The sequence below is a fragment of the Macrobrachium rosenbergii genome, chromosome 50 (assembly GCF_040412425.1).
Source record: "Macrobrachium rosenbergii isolate ZJJX-2024 chromosome 50, ASM4041242v1, whole genome shotgun sequence".
Taxonomy (NCBI): Eukaryota; Metazoa; Arthropoda; class Malacostraca; order Decapoda; family Palaemonidae; genus Macrobrachium; species Macrobrachium rosenbergii.
In genome coordinates this window covers 14,178,579-14,197,500 of record NC_089790.1, presented here as the reverse complement: position 1 = coordinate 14,197,500, position 18,922 = coordinate 14,178,579, and the positions used below count along the sequence as shown (strand labels likewise).

Sequence of the window (18,922 nt, the reverse complement as noted above, 5' to 3'; positions counted from 1 at the left end):
AGAGAGAGAGAGAGAGCAGCTTTTGAAAGACGATTCAACGTTTTACAAAATTAACTCTGAAATAAAACTATAAATCTAATTTAAATTACATCCCCTATAATTTTACACACGTTACGTAACGAGATTTATAATATTTATATACATAATCATTATAAAATTAATTGTAAACAAGATATCTTTTCCAAATGCTTTGGGTATAAATTTCGGAATCTGGGCTGCATCTTATTATCAATTTTTTCCAAGTAATCGACGGCAGGAACTTGCTGCTGACGGCGCCTTTAGAGAGATTGGGCCTCTCGTTAGCGGCCTAAGTGCTAGCAATAAATAGTGCAATATGACGATGTAATTACTGTTTGTAATTATTTAATTCTCTGTTGTGTAGCAAGATGGCAGGAGATATGTAAGTGTGCATTATGATTAAAATTGAATTGAATATAAAATTTAGGCCGAAGGCCAAACACTGGGAACTATGAGGTCATTCAGCGCTGAAACGGAAATTGACAGTAAAAGGTTTGAAATGTGTAACAGGAGTAAAACCTCTCAGTTGCACTATGAATAAATTGTTAGGAGAGGGTGGAAAGTAAGATGGAAGAAAGAGAATATGAAAGGAGGTAAAGTAAAAGAAGCGAAAGGGGTTGCAGCTAGGGGCCGAAGGGACGCTGCAAAGAACGTTAAATAATGCCTACAGTGCACCGCATGAGGTGCACTGACGGCACTACACAGCTACGGAGTTGTGCATTATGATGTAATTTCTTTTTGTTTATTATTCTGTTCCCTGTTGCATAATGAAATGGCTCTAAGTCCTAATCAGTAAGTTTTTGGGCTGTGGGCTGCGAGCTGTGGGTTATGCGAATAATTTCCCCTTAAACCCAAGAATTTATTAATTATCAGTCTTACAGCATACCCTAACTTTGTGAGAATGTGTTCGTATCATCATGATTCCAACATGTAAAAAATGTCTTTTATTTTAAATAAACTGGAAATCCATTTATCGACCACCTATCACTACGTGACTGAATACCCAGGCCCAAGGCATAAATCCCAATTATTATTATTATTATATATTATTCAGGAGATGAACCTTACTCATATGGAACAAACCCACCACAGGGCCACTGATTTGCAATTCAAACTTCCAAAGAGTATTATGGTGTTCATTCGAAAGAAGCAACAGAGGGTAACGGGAAATACAGAAAAAATAGATCAGTTATTATAAAACATAACTTAACAAATTAATAAACAGATAAACAAAATTGTAAGTAGAATATTAAAATACAAGCTGAGTTGTATTAGGGATAAACCGAAGGCCTAAGGCCCCTTTATTTAGGTATGGCTTCAGAGTTCATCTGTATTCACAGCTGTTTCCTCCCTTCTGTTTGCTGGCTAAGAGACCTAATGGAGTTCTCCAATCCTCCACTCCATTTTTTTAACGCCATTACTTAAGGGAGTATGACCCCTAAGGGAAATGGATTCAGTTAACGTTAGTCTTTTTTTTTTAGCTCCAGTTTATTCAAGTAAAGATTCCACTTTTATATTGTGGAAGTTTTCAGTGCAAAAGTAATAGTCTTCATTCTGCTATTTGAAAAAATTAAGAATTTCATTCGACGTCTATTTTTAATATATATTTTTATTTGTAAAGAGTTTTGAGTTTGAAATACACAGTTTAGTCACTGCCTATATATATGTATAAGCATATATATATATATATATATATATATATATATATATATATATATATATATATATATATATGTGTGTGTATATATATATATTTATATATATATTTATACATACATACATACACACACACATATATATATATACACACACACACACACACATATATATATATATATATATATATATATATATATATATATATATATATATATATATATATATATATATATATATATATATATATATATATAAGCCTTTATTCGTAATCTTTAATCTATAATGAACATACCCTTTTCTATGGCGACTCTAAACACCCTTTAATCTTGAAAACATGGCCGTCTTTACATACTACCGAAAATCATATCAATACAAAAATCTAAATCAATCTATACACTATCAACAGTGAATTAAAGAGTAAAACGAGAAATCTTACATTTTACGTGTATAATGATGTAACTAGGTGTGTATAATTATGTAAATACACGTGTATAATGATGTAAATACACGTATATAATGATGTATTTAGGTGTGTATAATGATGTAACTAGGGGTGTATGATGATGTAAATACACGTGAATAATGATGTAAATACACGTATATAATGATGTAAATACACATGTATAATGACTTCTCAACATTTGTATAATGATGTAACATTCTGTGACTGCCAGAAAATTAAGTGCAAATATTAAGAGTTCGCGCATGCGTGGAACGAGTTCCCTACGCCATCAAATAACTTGGTATTACTTAACATGAAGCAGAGCAAATGCATTATTATTGAAAATCGTAACATTAGATTTATATTAATTCGAATTCCCAGCACCGCAGCTCAAATAACTTCGTATTGCTTAACACAAAGTCAAACAGATGAATTATTATTGATAATTGAAATATTAAAATTATATGAAATCAAATAAGTTCCGACGTCGCAGCTCAAATGGCATTGTATTGCTTAACATAATGTAAAACAAATGGGTTATCAATGATAATCGTAATATTAAATTTATATTGAATAAAAAAAGAAGAGCAAATGAATTATTAGCCTATTGAAAAACGTAATACTAAATTCATATTAAATCATATAAGTTTCGACATAGCCAACATCAAATAATACCGTATTCCTTAACACAAAGAGGGCCAAATGAATTTTTACTAAAATAATAATATTACATAATATTTAATATAAATTTAAATTCAATCGAATGTTCGACATCGCAGCTCAAATGGCCGGCGAAATCTACGAACAGAACTTCTCGGCGACCAAATGGCATCGAGGAGAGGGAATGAACGACGTCGCCAGCTCCCGGAAAGTGGCTACCTCCTGGGCTAATGAGTTACCGAAAGCTCATTTTAATCCGAGATTTTGGATTTAAAAAAAAGGACTTTTTTAGGCGCGAGTCGTCAATGGGCGTCCGTCGTCGAAATTCGAGAACGGAGATATTGAATTTATTTCCACCCTTTTGCCGTAACGTCAAAAGCTATTTCGCGACATTGGAGAGGCGGTTTCGGAATGATGGTTCAGTATTAATTAGTGTTTGCTGTTGGGGATGTATGTAGTATTAGTATTTAAGAGAATTATATATATATATATATATATATATATATATATATATATATATATATATATATATATATATATATATATATATATATATATATATATATATATATACTATATATATATCACTTAATCTACGTTGGAAGGTGAGTAAAACCTGGACTTTGAACAAGTACTTTCGTAGTTTATTCTACATTTTCAAGTTCACACTGAATACAAAAGAAGTTGACAGAGATTTATATACAACAACAGAAGGGGGTTGGGGGTGGGGTTACAGTTTGTTAATCTGGGCAGCTTGTTCTTTAAACAAAAAATACAGGGACAAAGGATCAAGGGATAATCCAGGGTGGAGATTAACATTCCTGTTGGACATGGCTTCAATAAACACAGTCTCTAGCAGATTTCTTTTCCGATGGTCGTTGACCCTGTAGATTACCGTTGACTTACCGTATGGCCTGTCTTAAGCCAATGATCCATAATGCCATTATTTGATAAGCCTCTTGAAATGGCATATTTGTATTGGGATCTTCTTACTTTTAGCTCTTTTGATGTTTGACCAGTATAAATCTTATTACATTCTTTGCAAGGAATACTGTATACAATATTGTTTGAATTGGGTGGGCTATTCTTAATTAGTTTATTTCTCAAAATATTATTATATTTAAATACTAAGTTAATAATCAAAAGTTTTTAAAATGGGCACTGCAGAAATGAAATTAGGATGAAATGGTAAAAAGAGAATATTCCTAAGCTCTTTGTTAACACTGGTTGGATTATAATTTCATTCCTGCAGTGCCCATTTTAAAAACTATTGATTTTAACTTAGTATTTAAATACAATAATATTTTGAGAAATAGAATTATAAAGAACAGCCCACCCAGTTCAATCAATATTGTATACAGTATTCCTTGCAAAGAATGTAATATAAGATTTATATTGGTCAAACATCAAAAGGACTAAAAATAAGAAGCTCCCAATACAAATATGCCATTTCAATAGGCTTATCAAATAATGGCATTATGGATCATTGGCTTAAGACAGGCCATGGATGACTGGTAAGTCAACGGTAATCTACAGGTCAACGACCATCGAAAAGAAATCTGCTGGAGACTGTTTATTGAAGCCATGTCCAACAGGAATGTTAATCTCCACCCTGGATTATCCCTTGATCTTTTGTCCCTGTCTTTTTTGTTTAAAGAACATGCTGCCCAGATTAACAAACTGTAACACCCCCCCAACCCCTTCCTGTTTTTGTATAAAAATCTCTGTCAACTTCTTTGTATTCAATGCAAACTTGAAAATGTAGAATAAACTATGAAAGTACTTGTTCAAAGTCCAGGTTTTCACTCACCTTCCGACGTGGATTTAGTGATATTCTCAAGCACGCGTTCCTTCGTGCTGCATTGGAGATATGTATGTATGTATGTATATATATATATATATATATATATATATATATATATATATATATATATATATATATATATATATATATATATATATACATATATATATGTAAATATTTACATACATATAAATATATATATATACACACATATATTAATTAATATATAAAATATATTGCAATTAAATAAATCTATATATATTTATATATATATATATATATATATATATGTATATATATACATAAAATGTTTATTCTGATTAATTCATATAGAAAAATATTGCTCTTAAATAACTAACTTCCTGAATATTTGTATCTGGTCCTGCTGATTGTTTTGTATTAAGCACATTAATCATTGTTTAGCAATTTGTAAATACACTCTGGAGCATCATCAGACGCTGAGGTTACATAAATACCCTTTGCAGTGTAAAAGGGTAACATCCAATATGGGAGAATTAAAAGTAGAAATCATTCATTAATTGATAAACTTTACAGAAACGAACTTGAATAATCTCTCCTCAGTAAATTTCCTTTCCATATTTATGAATATAAAATTAACAAAAATAAAGCATTTACTTGAAGAGAAGATATTGTGCCTGTCTCCATATCGCCTACAACCACAATTCTGTCACAACACCAACAGAAAATAAATTAATTCAAATAATTCGATAATCGACTCGAACAATTCTTAAAGAGATGATTGTATAAAAAAATGCAATTAGATCATTTTCATCACACCTAACACAAAGACACTCCATTTCAACAAGTCTTCCAAGTTGGCTGGTAAAGAAAGAGAGAGAGAGAGAGAGAGAGAGAGAGAGAGAGAGAGAGAGAGAGAGAGAGAGACTTTTGAGAGTTAATAGTCGAGATCTCTAGTAAAGAGAGAAACTTTAAAACTCATCTTTTCAGTTAATAGCTGAGATTTCTAGTAAAGGCCCTTGAATTTCCTAGTAAAAGGCTCTAAATTATTTGTCAAAACTTCAACCCAACATAATTTTATACACACACACACACACACACACAGAAACACACAGAGAGAGAGAGAGAGAGAGAGAGAGAGAGAGAGAGAGAGAGAGAGAGAGAGAGTTATATGCCAAAGATCCTCAAGGTATCTTAAGCAACTACTGTCAAAATGGGAAGTTTAATTCTGAACATGTCTCTCTGGTGTGTAATCAAGACAGCCATTTAAGCTACAAAGGGTTACGTGACAATGAACAAGATAGAGTTATGGTTTCTACTCACATACTTCTATAATATTTAAATATTAGAGGGGGGAAGGGGACAGATATTGCTAACGGTAACCTAATATAAAAAAACTATAATTAAAACATTAATTCATGCACAAAGAACATCGTAAATGATAGATAAAAGAAGGAATTTCTTTGACAGTAAGAATTAGATCTAACTTTCTAATCTTGGGTAGCCTTTAGGACATCGTATCTGTTTTTTAAGAAAGTATGTTGAGCTGAGGTACTTCAGAGAGAGAGAGAGAGAGAGAGAGAGAGAGAGAGAGAGAGAGAGAGGGGGGGCCGTTGAATGAATACAACTAAAGGAATAACTAGCTGACACTATGTTAAAAATAAGAAATACATGAAATAAGTGATAGTGGCAGTTCACACACACACACACACACACATACACAGAGAGAGAGTGGTTTTGCATGAATAAAACTAAAGGAATAACCAGTTAACACTATGTTAAAATTATCTAAGAAATACATGAAATGAGCAATATTGTCAGTTCACACAGAGAGAGAGAGAGAGAGAGAGAGAGAGAGAGAGAGAGAGAGAGAGAGAGAGAGACTTCCCACTGAACTAAACTAAAACATTAACCACATGACAATTATTCCAAATATATTAAACAAAACCACAAAATCAGTCATAACACCAACATTTCATCTCGTCTTTCTGAAGCCTTCATAACCTTCCCTCTCTCTCTCTCTCTCTCTCTCTCTCTCTCTCTCTCTCTCTCTCTCTCTCTCTCTCTCTCTCTCTCTCTCCCAAACAGGTGCAAGGCGTTGCAATCTTTCCCACACGAGGGGGGAATGCATCCCGGCTGAAAATGATTAAAGTTTCCTTCAAACTGGAGGATTTCTGCTTTATTTGCGAAGCTCAGACGCCGGGCGGAGCTTCGGCTCGGCTGGCTGGCTGGCTGGCTGCCTGACAAGGCTCGAGTGAAACTCAGGAGGTGAATTGTTTTCGGAAAAAGTTTTGCCCCTGAGTCAAGGGTTCAAGTGTAAGCGATCGTGTTTATGTATTCCTAAAGCTTGGGTGAATTTTATTTTAAAGATTTTTTTTTTTTTTAAGATTTTTGTTATTTATTTTTGTGGTTATCGGGATGTTGCGATTCTCGCTGGAGACGAAGAGCTTTGCTTTGTTTTTTATAAATTTTCAAAGTAATTTTGATATGAGGATTCTCGTACGGTACTGTAAACTTGGATCAGAAGTACTAATTCTTTTAAATGTGTGTGTGTATATATATATATATATATATATATATATATATATATATATATATATATATATATACACATATATATATATATATATATATATATATATATATATATAAATATATATATATATATATATATATATATATATATATATATATATATATAAAATATACATACATATATATATATATATATATATATATATATATATATATATATATATATATATATATATATATATATATATATATATATATATATATATATATATATATATATATATATATATATATATATATATATATATTTATGATCTAAGTAGAACTTGACACGAGAATCTGCGTCAGTCAAGCAACCTAGGAAAAAATAAATAAACAAATTAATCCATTCATCACATGTGGAAAACAGACTCAACTTATAAAAGGCTTAAAATTTCCTCAAAACTTGTTAAGCTCCAGTATTATTTTTCCAGGAGATTGTCTTCCGTTTCTTAGAGAGAAATACAAAAAATTAAAACACTCGATCCGACCCAGATTTGACGAAACGATTGAGTTTCCAGATTCCCTTTTCCATAAATTCTTTCCCAAATTCTGGACTCTCTTTTTTTGATTTATTTATTTAATCTTTTTCTTCGCTGGTCAGAGTGAGGAAGGAAATCTTTTGAAAAGCCAAAACGAAAAGGTTAACAGCTCACGTTGATGCAATTTGCTCTGATGAAGGAGACGGAATTTTCTCTGTCTCTCTCTCTCTCTCTCTTACACACACACACGCACGCACACAAGCTTTCATTTGGACTTAAAAGTGGGAATATTTCTGTTTTATTTGAAAGTATGAAATTGGGACATGTAATTCAATTCTTTTATGTAAGAGTTATCATTATTATTATTATTATTATTATTATTATTATTGTTTAAGAAAGATATTTCTACATTAATAATAATATAATAATAATAATAATAATAATAATAATAATAATAATAATAATAATAATAATAATAATAATAATAATAATAATAATAATAGTATGTTATCTCAAAAATGAATATTGAAATTTCAACCGAAAATGGCTATTGAAATTCTGCAATGGTCTCTAAATGAAAACATCAGACTCCCATAAATAATTCTAGGTCTATTTCTGAGTTGCTTCCCTGGATTCTCGCCACTTCCAGAAACTACAAATGTTATCGGATACCCTTTTAGAGAGAATGAGGAAAAATAATATATATAACGTTTTCATAAATCTTCGATGAGGCCAAAGGTCACCTTATCTCTTCCCACTAGAGTTCGTATGAAAGTGGAGAATAAAATGGATACAGTTTCAGTTATGTTAAATTCCCCGAAGGCTTGATTTGATACAGATGGACTTCACACCTAGGAGGGGAATATTCTGTGTCGTGGGAGGAGTGTTCTCTGAAATGTAAACAACTAGAATAGATTTTGTTATTCATGAACGAAGGAATAGGTGGTAACGAAGGAATCAGTGTCAACTGATCATTTTTAGCTCTTTCCTTCGAAAAAGATTCGTGGTTAAGCTAGCAATGGTGATGGCTTGAGAGAGAGAGAGAGAGAGAGAGAGAGAGAGAGAGAGAGAGAGAGAGAGAGAGAGAGAGAGAGAGAGAGAGAGAGAGAGAATGAAAGGATACACTCTCCCAGGTACAGAAACAAAATACCTGCCAAATGCGTGCTTTTATTTTTCTTTTCATTTCAAGAATTTCTCGATTAGCTTGATTTCCAGAAATGAGAGAGAGAGAGAGAGAGAGAGAGAGAGAGAGAGAGAGAGAGAGAGAGAGAGAGAGAGAGAGAGCTGTTGAATTAAAATCTAGGAAGAAATTCCCAAAGGAAGAAAAAAAACCTCACAAGTGCTTGCTTTCGTTTTCTTTTCATTTCAAGAATATCGTCATTGGTCTGATTTTAAGAACAGAGAGAGAGAGAGAGAGAGAGAGAGAGAGAGAGAGAGAGAGAGAGAGAGAGTTAAAGTGGAATTAATGCATGAATTCCCGCAATAAAAAAACCTGTGAAATGCGTGTTTTAATTTTTCTTTTCATTTCAAGAATTTCACGATTAGCTTGATTTCAAGAAACGAGAGAGAGAGAGAGAGAGAGAGAGAGAGAGAGAGAGAGAGAGAGAGAGAGAGAGAGAGAGAAAGTGGAATCAAAGAATGAATTCACTCAATAAAAAAACAGGTCAAATGCATGTTTTAATTTTTTTCTTTTCATTTCAAGAATTTCACGATTAGCTTGATTTCAAGAAATGAGAGAGAGAGAGAGAGAGAGAGAGAGAGAGAGAGAGAGAGAGAGAGAGAAGAATGACTAATCTCTATTTACATTTGATCCAAAAACACTCACATCCTACCTGAGACAGACGAAACAACGACAATTTTTCCAGTCGGCTAACATAAGCACAAACGCCATCTTTTCTAATCTCTCGTTCTTAACGTCAGCCGAAGCACTTTTTACTTCGACTCGTCGCCGCCTCCTTCAGTTGTTGTAAGCTCTTCGAAGCAGCCAGGAGGAGGAGGAGGAGGAGGAGGAGGAGGAGGAGGAGGAGGAGGAGGAGGAGGAGGAGGAGGAGGAGGAGGAGGAGGAGGAGGAGGAGGAGGAGGAGGAGGAGGAGGAGGAGGAGGAGGAGGAGGAGGCTTCTGCATGCTGATACGATTACTATGTCCCCGGGTTATAACAAGAAGCAACTGCTTTCGGAAATGGACACTTATGCCTCTCTCGATTGCAGTTGGGTACCTGGGGAAATGCCTCCCAGGTGTACAATTGCCGAAGAACTCATTTGCTATGCATGTGAGCAGCCGTGGAGGAGAGAGCCAGGGGACCCTTGTGCCCCCCTGATGTTCAAATACGGGGGTTTTGTCACTTGCTTTTCGTTGGAACAATTGCTGGTCTAAATGCGACTTGGCCAACTGTAATGAAAAGTTGGATTATGAATGAAATTTTATTTTATAACTTTTCAATGTTTCACAGTCACAGACACACGCGCACATGCATACACACATCTATAAATACATGTATACTAATAAGCTAACCATTACATTTCATGGTTTGTTCTGAAGTTATATATTTAAATATTTAAACCATCCTATTGTAAACACAGACAGAAATTGTAAAAATCATAAAAAATATGAAACCACTCGGAATGTTTTGCTCAAAGAGAATTATGCAGAATTATGAAGAACCCTAAATATCCCTTAAAAAACTAAAATTCTACTTGTATGAAGACTTAACCAATCATTATTCTAAAGCAAAAATAACTAAAGAGTGTTGCCACTTTAACCGACCTGGCTGTGATATGAAAACTCCCTTGCACCTAAGAACCATTAATCAATATTTGTTAGGAAGAAAAATTGGAGAATGAAATTGGTGTTGGGATACATAAGACGTGGGAAGAGAGAGAGAGAGAGAGAGAGAGAGAGAGAGAGAGAGAGAGAGAGAGAGAGAGAGAGAGAGAGAGAGAGAGAGGAAGTTTTACTTAACCTTTCCTAAGTACTATTCATAGAGATACTGGGGTAAGGGGACATTAGTACCATAACGTGTGTTTACAGGTTCCGTTCATTACAACCAATTTCAACTTTTAAATCATTCCGTCTTAGATGAGGCGGCTATATCACGTAGAGATTTAGCTCGCGTATGTACACAGTTGTACAAACTATGAATAATTTCAAAACGACGCTGGGTAAACGTCGAATAAACGTGGAACACACGTCAAATAAACGGTCGTGTGAGTGTTTAATACTCACCGCTGCAGTAAACAACACGACACCGAGAGTAGCTCGATAGAGTGGTGTTTGCACAAGCGAATAGCAGCAGCAGCAATGCAACTATTTCAAAACGGCGTGTCGCCTCATTTCTCTTGATCTGAGGACATTTCGTATATATATATATATATATATATATATATATATATATATATATATATATATATATATATATATATATATATATATATACGAACGAAAAGCTTCTTTGTAATTCGGGAACAAGCAACAATGAAGAAGTGATTTGTCACATGACCGTCAAGCGTTCTCGCAATCCGTTCTCTCAATCCACTCCCCATTGGACGTATAAGCTGCCACGTAATAGCCTGTTCGCCACCACGCCAACTTGTTTAAAATAGTTGCCTCTCTCGGTTATTGGTTATCGATTATTCATGGCGTGTTTGTAACAGCTCGCACGGATGGCTTTTAATCACCGAAAGCTTTGAACAGGGATCGTGTTACGAAAAAACCTATACTTCGATACAGAGCGCATACGAAAAATCCTCTTTCCTCTGCTGGGTGATAAAGCTGTATATTGATTGAAGTTTTTGTTAGATAGTTTCTCTGAATACTTACAAACATATGCTTCATCGTTATCAATCTTTTTGTAAGGATGACAGAAGCCAGATTTCTAAAATTATTATTATTATTATTATTATTATTATTCAGAAGATGAATGATGTTCATATGGAACAAGCCTAAAGGGCCCACTGGCTTGAAATTCACGCTTCCAAAGAATTTGGTGCTCATTGGAAAGAAGTAACAGAAGGTAATGGGAAATACAGAAAGAAGAGATCACTTATTAAAAAAAGAAAAAAAAAATAGACTGACAAATTAGTAAATAACTAGATGAAAATGTAAGTGAATGTAGGGGAAACAAATCCTTACCTTTTACTAGGATGATTGAAGGATGATTGACGTGAGATTCTCAAGTCAGCTTTCCACAACTTGTAAATGACATTCAAGATTTCCAATGAATTTTTGGTGAAAGGTTCCTGGTAAAAAAAAAATGAACATATCGACAAAGCAATTAAAAGTAAGAATTAAATATAATTTTAAAAGTATTTCAGGAAATAATAAAAGGTAATCAGTATGAGTTTTGCCTTAATTCATCAAAATTAATAAGTATTTGTCTAAAACGAATGAATGAACATAAAAACGATTTCATGTTTAAAGTACATGAGTCTCATGATATAATTATTTTTGTAATGATCTTATATTCATTGTATAATACAATATAAGCATTACATGAATATTATGATGATAAATATAATGTATAGTTTTTTATCTGTGTTGCATAAAAAATTTAGTCGTTTTGAAATATGTTTGGCAACGTCAAAGCCATTTTCATATATGAATATGTATTTGCATGTAATTTCAACTACTTATAATCCTTAACACATGTTTATGTGTTTATTTGTATATGCATGCGTGTGTGTGTGTGTGTGTGTATGTGTGTGTGCGTATGTATGTGTATGCGTATCTGTTCAAGACATTAGCTGTTATATGTGCATAAACGCTTGTTTTCTGCGTTGGAAAATAACTCATGAATATTTTTCCTTACGACCTAAATCCACCCTAACTTCCTGAATACAAATTTGTAAAAGTTTAAGAGGTTGAGGGGAGGGGGTGGGGAGAGATGTAGGTGGGGAGAATTAGGTTTGGGGAGGGGGTTGCCATGAAGAATGTCCTGGACAAACTTTGGAGGCATCAAACTTGATTTCTTTGAGGCAAAAAAGTTATCCTCAAAGGTTTTCATAAACAACTTACTGCATAAAAAACCTGTTGTTAGTAAGTTTTTTTATGATGTAAAATTAAGTTTTGTTTTGTAATTCCCTTTATAATTTCGTATAATTAATGATTAAATTGAGATAGTAACAGTAGCTCTCTGTTTAACTCTTTCTTACAAGACGTATCATTGCCCTCAAAGCTTCTACAGTGTACAAATAAAAACTCGTTCTTGAGGCATCCTTTAATATCAGGAATGTATATTAATTTGTATTTTCTTACAAGCATAGAGTGTAATTCTCCCGTATTTTTATAAAGTGCTAACAGTCACTTTAAGATATCTGCTGTAACTGTTAACTACGTCTAAAGTTTGCACCTGGCTTTAAATAAACGAAAATTTCGATCTTTCTTTAAATCTGCAGCTAAAAGTAACCCCTTAAGGACAGAATCAACATTCTATTTGTATCCAAGATAAAGCTCATAAAGAAATTGTGCAGAATCAACAGATTCTAATAAATCCAAGAAGACTCCAAAGGGAAATCAGCCTGCAGAGAGAGAGAGAGAGAGAGAGAGAGAGAGAGAGAGAGAGAGAGAGAGAGAGAGAGAGAGAGATGTTAAAGGAAAAGGTGACAAATAAATAAATATGAAGAAATAGACAATAAAACCGATACGCCTGAATTCAGGAGGCGTCAACGGCAGGAGCAGGGAGCGGGAATGAATTTGTTCGCCTTTTAAGCATTTGGAGGTCTGAGGACTCCACAACTGCACCAGGCAAACTATTACACGTTCTAGTAGTAGCCGAGATAAAACTCCTAGAAAACTGAGTCGTGTTGAACCTGAGACTAGAAACGCCAGCAGAGAGCAGGAATGAATTTGCTCTTTGCTTAAACATTTAGAAATCTGAGGACTCCACGACTTCACTAGGCAAATTATTGTATATTCTAGTTTTAGCTAAGATAAAGCTCTTAAAAATTTGTGCATTCTAGTTGTAGCCAAGATAAAGCTTCTAAAAAATTGTAAATTCTAGTTGTAGCCAAGATAGAACTCCTAAAAAAATTGTACATTCTCGTTGTATCCAAAATAAAGCTCCTAAAAAACTGTACATTATAGTTGTAGCCAGATAAAGCTTCTAAAAAATTGTACTTTCTAGTTACAGCCAAGATAAAGCTTCTAAAAAATTGTACATTCTACTTGTAGCTAAGATAAGACTCCTAAAAAAATTGTACATTCTAATTATAGCCAAGATAAAGCTTCTAAAAGAATATACACTCTAGTTGTAGCTAAGATAAAACTCCTAAAAAAATTGTACATTCTAGTTGTAGCTAAGATAAAGCTTCTAAAAAATGTACATTCCAACTGTAGCCAAGATGAAGCTTCTAAAAAAATTGTACATTCTACTTATAGCTAAGATAAGACTCCTAAAAAAATAGTACATTCTAGTTATGGCCAAGATAAAACTTCTAAAAAATTGTACATTCTAGCTGTAGCTAAGATAAAACTCCTAAAAAATTTACATTCTAGTTATAGCCAAGATAAAGCTCCTAAAAAATTTTACATTCTAGTAGTTGTAGCCAAGATAAAGTTTCTAAAAATTGTACATTCTAATTATAGCCATGATAAAGCTTCTAAAAATTGTACACTATAGTTGTATCTAAGATAAAACTCCTAAAAAAATGTACATTCTAGTTATAGCCAAAATAAAGCTCCTAAAAAAAATTGTACATTCTAGTTGTAGCCAAGATAAAGCTCCTAAAAAATTGTACATTCTAGTTGTAGCCAAGATAAAGCTCCTAAAAAAACTGTACACTCTAGTTGTAGCCAAAATAAAGCTCCTAAAAAAATTGTACATTCTAGTTGTAGCCAAGATAAAGCTCCTGAAAAAATTGTGCATTCTAGTTATAGCCAAGATAAAGCTCTTAAAAAATTGTACATTCTAATTATAGCCATGATAAAGCTTCTAAAAAATTGTACACTATAGTTGTATCTAAGATAAAACTCCTAAAAAATGTTAATTCTAGTTATAGCCAAAATAAAGCTCCTAAAAAATTGTACATTCTAGTTGTAGCCAAGATAAAGCTCCTAAAAAAATTGTACATTCTAGTTGTAGCCAAGATAAAGCGCCTAAAAAAATTGTACATTCTAGTTGTAGCCAAAATAAAGCTCCTAAAAAAATTGTACATTCTAGTTGTAGCCAAAATAAAGCTCCTAAAAAAATTGTACATTCTAGTTGTAGCCAAGATAAAGCTCCTGAAAAAATTGTGCATTCTAGTTATAGCCAAGATAAAGCTCTTAAAAAATTGTACATTCTAATTATAGCCATGATAAAGCTTCTAAAAAATTGTACACTATAGTTGTATCTAAGATAAAACTCCTAAAAAAATGTACATTCTAGTTATAGCCAAAATAAAGCTCCTAAAAAAATTGTACATTCTAGTTGTAGCCAAGATAAAGCTCCTAAAAAAATTGTACATTCTAGTTGTAGCCAAAATAAAGCTCCTAAAAAATTGTACATTCTAGTTGTAGCCAAGATAAAGCTCCTGAAAAAATTGTGCATTCTAGTTATAGCCAAGATAAAGCTCTTAAAAAATTGTACATTCTAGTTACAGCTAAGATAAAGCTTCTAAAAAAATTTCACATTCTAGTTATAGCCAAGATAAAGCTGCAAAAATTATACATTCTAGTTGTAGCCAAGATAAAACTCCTAAAAAATTGAGCAGTATTAACCAGATAACAGCAAACGACACACACTGTTTTCAGCAGCACAATCCTGCCTAGTGTCCCTCGATTATCAGAGCACAGGCCAATAACATCAGCGAAAGCCTTTGGAAAACATCACGTCCACGAAAATGGCGTAACTACCAATAGAAAATTTAATAAGTGGGCCTCCCATTAGTCAGATCCGTTTGACATCTCCCCTGTTATTCATCATTGCAAAGATAATGACATAGAATTGCTGGTAATTCAATTCATTAACACAGTTGATGGCGGATGCAGATTAACTGTCTCACTAATAGAGTTATTATACTGTTAATGGTCCGTTCCAATTTTCCAAATGCCTCTCTGACGGATCCGATCGAAAATTAATTGAGGCGTGTGGTAATAAAATGTTTTATGTAATGCCTGGCAGACATTAGGCACCTGAAAAAAGTAGGATTAATAAAATTATTACTGTTATTAATTATAGGTGGTTACTTATACAAACAAAGGTTGATAGATCAATATTTTCAAAGAAAGCTCCATCAAAGTAAAATGACGTATAGAAGGGTAACACAAATTATTGGCAAACTATTTAGAACCTTCTACCATTTTACATTGTGTTCTTGTGGCTCACGCAAAGGTAACATAAGTTATTATCAAACTATTTACAATCTTCTGTCCTTTGATATTGTGGTTATTGAAATCACACAAAGGAAACACAAAGTATTGTCGAACTATTTACAATCTTACACCCTTTCAACTCGTGTTCCTGTGAATCACACAAAGGTAGCACAAGCTATTGTCAAAATATTCACGGCCTTCCACCGTTTTACATTGTTTAATGAAAATCACACGAAGGTATCACAAAGTATTGTCAAACTATTCACAGTCTTCTTTCCTATTACAAGTGTTGATGAAAATCACACAAAGGTAACACAAAATATTGTAAAATTATTTAGTCTTCTATCACACAAATATAACACAAAGCATTCTGTTCTTTCACACAAAGTCTTCCGTTTTTTACACTGTGATCCTGTGGAACGCACAAAGATTACAAACGAAGCATTGTCAAAGTATTGTCTTCTGTCCATTTTACACTGTTCTCATGCAAATGGCCAACAGTAAATGGTGGGACACTGTCACAGCACAATTTGTTTTTCTAAATGACAGGTCCATTACGCGGAATGAAACATTGGGTATAATTCTGACTGTCGTGTGGAAAAAAAAAAAAGTTTCGATATAAGTATGATTTTCATATAGAACTTATGTAAATTGTTTGATAATTTTATTATTGATGGACATATGACAAGATAAATTAATATTTGCTCTCTGTCTGTCTGTCTGTCTGTCTCTCTTTCTCTCGCTTTCTGTCTCTCTCTGCGAAAATATGTGAGTCTTGTTATACTGTAAGCATAATTTTTATGTAAAATTTATGAACATTGTTTGATAATTTTATTATTGGTGGACATATGATAAGAAAAAATTGGTGTTTGTTTTCTCTCTCTCTCTCTCTCTCTCTCTCTCTCTCTCTCTCTCTCTCTCTCTCTCTCTCTCTGTGGAAACATGTAAAGGACCTTGATATTCATATAATCTTCAAAAATGAAAGCTTGTAAATTGTCTGATAGTTTTATCACTGATGGACCTATGACAAAAAATTATATTTGTTTGCTCTCTCTCTCTCTCTCTCTCTCTCTCTCTCTCTCTCTCTCTCTCTCTCTCTCCCCAGTTATGTCTGACTGTTGTAAGTGGAGCAGGAGCTCTTAAAAGATATCCATCCTACATAATTTCCAGTCCCGCTTTTTCTTCTGGAATTCCTCCTTTCAGGATCCTCCAGGGACTCTGCAAGTTCCAGGTACATTTCCATACTTCCAGAGGCCTAAGTGAAGACACGTATCATTCCAGTTCGTTGCTTGTTTTGTTTTTTGTAAACCTTCTCCCGTTTCATATGTGGGTGATACAAAGGCGCAGGCGCTTTGAATTTTCATATTTTCGTGATAATTTCGAATTTTTTTATCGGAATAAAATGATTTTTTAACAAAAATAATATTATTTTCTTTGAATACTGTATCTTGGAAACTGTAATAAAGTTGTATTTAGTCTTGTTAGTGTCTTTTTTTCAGAAAAGCCTATATACATAAATTATATCAATCATATATATATATATATATATATATATATATATATATATATATATATATATGTATATATATATAACACATATATATATACATATATATATATATATATATATATATATATATATATATATATATACATACATACATGTATATATATATATATATATATATATATATATATATATATATATATATATATATATATATATATATATATATATATATATATATATATATATATATATATGTATGTATGTATGTATGTATGTATGTATATGAGATTACAGATTCAGTCTCTAATAAAAATAATTTTGATTATGATAATAAAACAATTATAGCCACTCAGAATGTTTAGCGATGAATTTATCAAATCATGTAACTTTAAATCTCAGTACAGTCTATACCAAACTGATATCCAATAACAGAAATTGAATAAAGAATTAAACTACCCACTTGCTTCGTTCTTCCTAAAACTCGGAAGAAAAGTATAAAAAATTAGAAAAATAACATAAAATGAAATCAAATTAAGACCACAATTAAACAAGTAAAAAATGCCCCGAAGTTTCTTCGGCGCAATCGAGTTTTCTGTACAACCGCTACAGCGTATAATCAAGGCCACCGAAAATAGATCTCTCTTTCGGTGGTCTCGGTATAGTGCTGCATGAGCCGCGGCCCATGAGACTTTAGCCACGGCCCGGTGGTGGCATATCCTATATCGTTGCCAGAAGCACGATTATGGCTAAATTTAGTCTTCGGTGGTCTCGATATAATGTTGCATGAGCCGCGGCCCATGAAACTTTAACCACGGCTCGGTGGTGGCCTATCCTATATCGCTGCCAGAAGCAAGGTTACGTCTAACTTTAACTTTAAATAAAATGAAAACTACTGAGGCTAAAGGGCTGCAATTTGGTATGCTTGATGATTGGAGGGTGGATGACCAACATACCAGTTAGCAGCCCTCTAGCCTTAGTAGTTTTTAAGATCTGAGGACGGACAGAAAAAAGTGCAGACAGAAAAAAATGCGGACGGACAGACATAGTTTTCTTTTACAGAAAACTGAAAGTAACGAAAGAGAACACAGAAATAGGAACAAAGACCTAAAAATAGCCTTAAATTACGATAATACCATCTCCGCTTTCCTCGTCCTCCGCAAACGTACATTACAACAGAAATTCACACCAAAGGAACCGCCGCTTACGTTCTCTAGCTTAAGTTCGAAGCTCCGGAACAATATGGCGATGGATTTTGCTGCCCGATTATGCTTCATAACCCGCCTTGGAAGGAGAGAGAGAGAGAGAGAGAGAGAGAGAGAGAGAGAGAGAGAGAGAGAGAGAGAGAGAGAAAGGAGAAACAGAGGGACATGATAGACAGATATTCGAGACAATAGGAACCATGGCAGCCTCAGCATGAAGAGAGAGAGAGAGAGAGAGAGAGAGAGAGAGAGAGAGAGAGAGAGAGAGAGAGATAAGAGAAGAGAGAGAGAGAGAGAATGATAGACATG

General features: G+C 33.3%; 1 long non-coding RNA gene across 1 annotated transcript in view; it reads right to left on the bottom strand.

Annotated features, from left to right (window-relative positions):
- Positions 1-11,746: 11,746 nt before the first annotated feature.
- Positions 11,747-18,922, bottom strand: part of LOC136832875 (uncharacterized) — a 141,885-nt gene continuing 134,709 nt past the window's right edge. Inside the window, exon 5 of the long non-coding RNA XR_010851339.1 lies at positions 11,747-11,853. This is a non-coding gene — a long non-coding RNA (uncharacterized lncRNA). The remainder of the gene's footprint in view (positions 11,854-18,922) is intronic.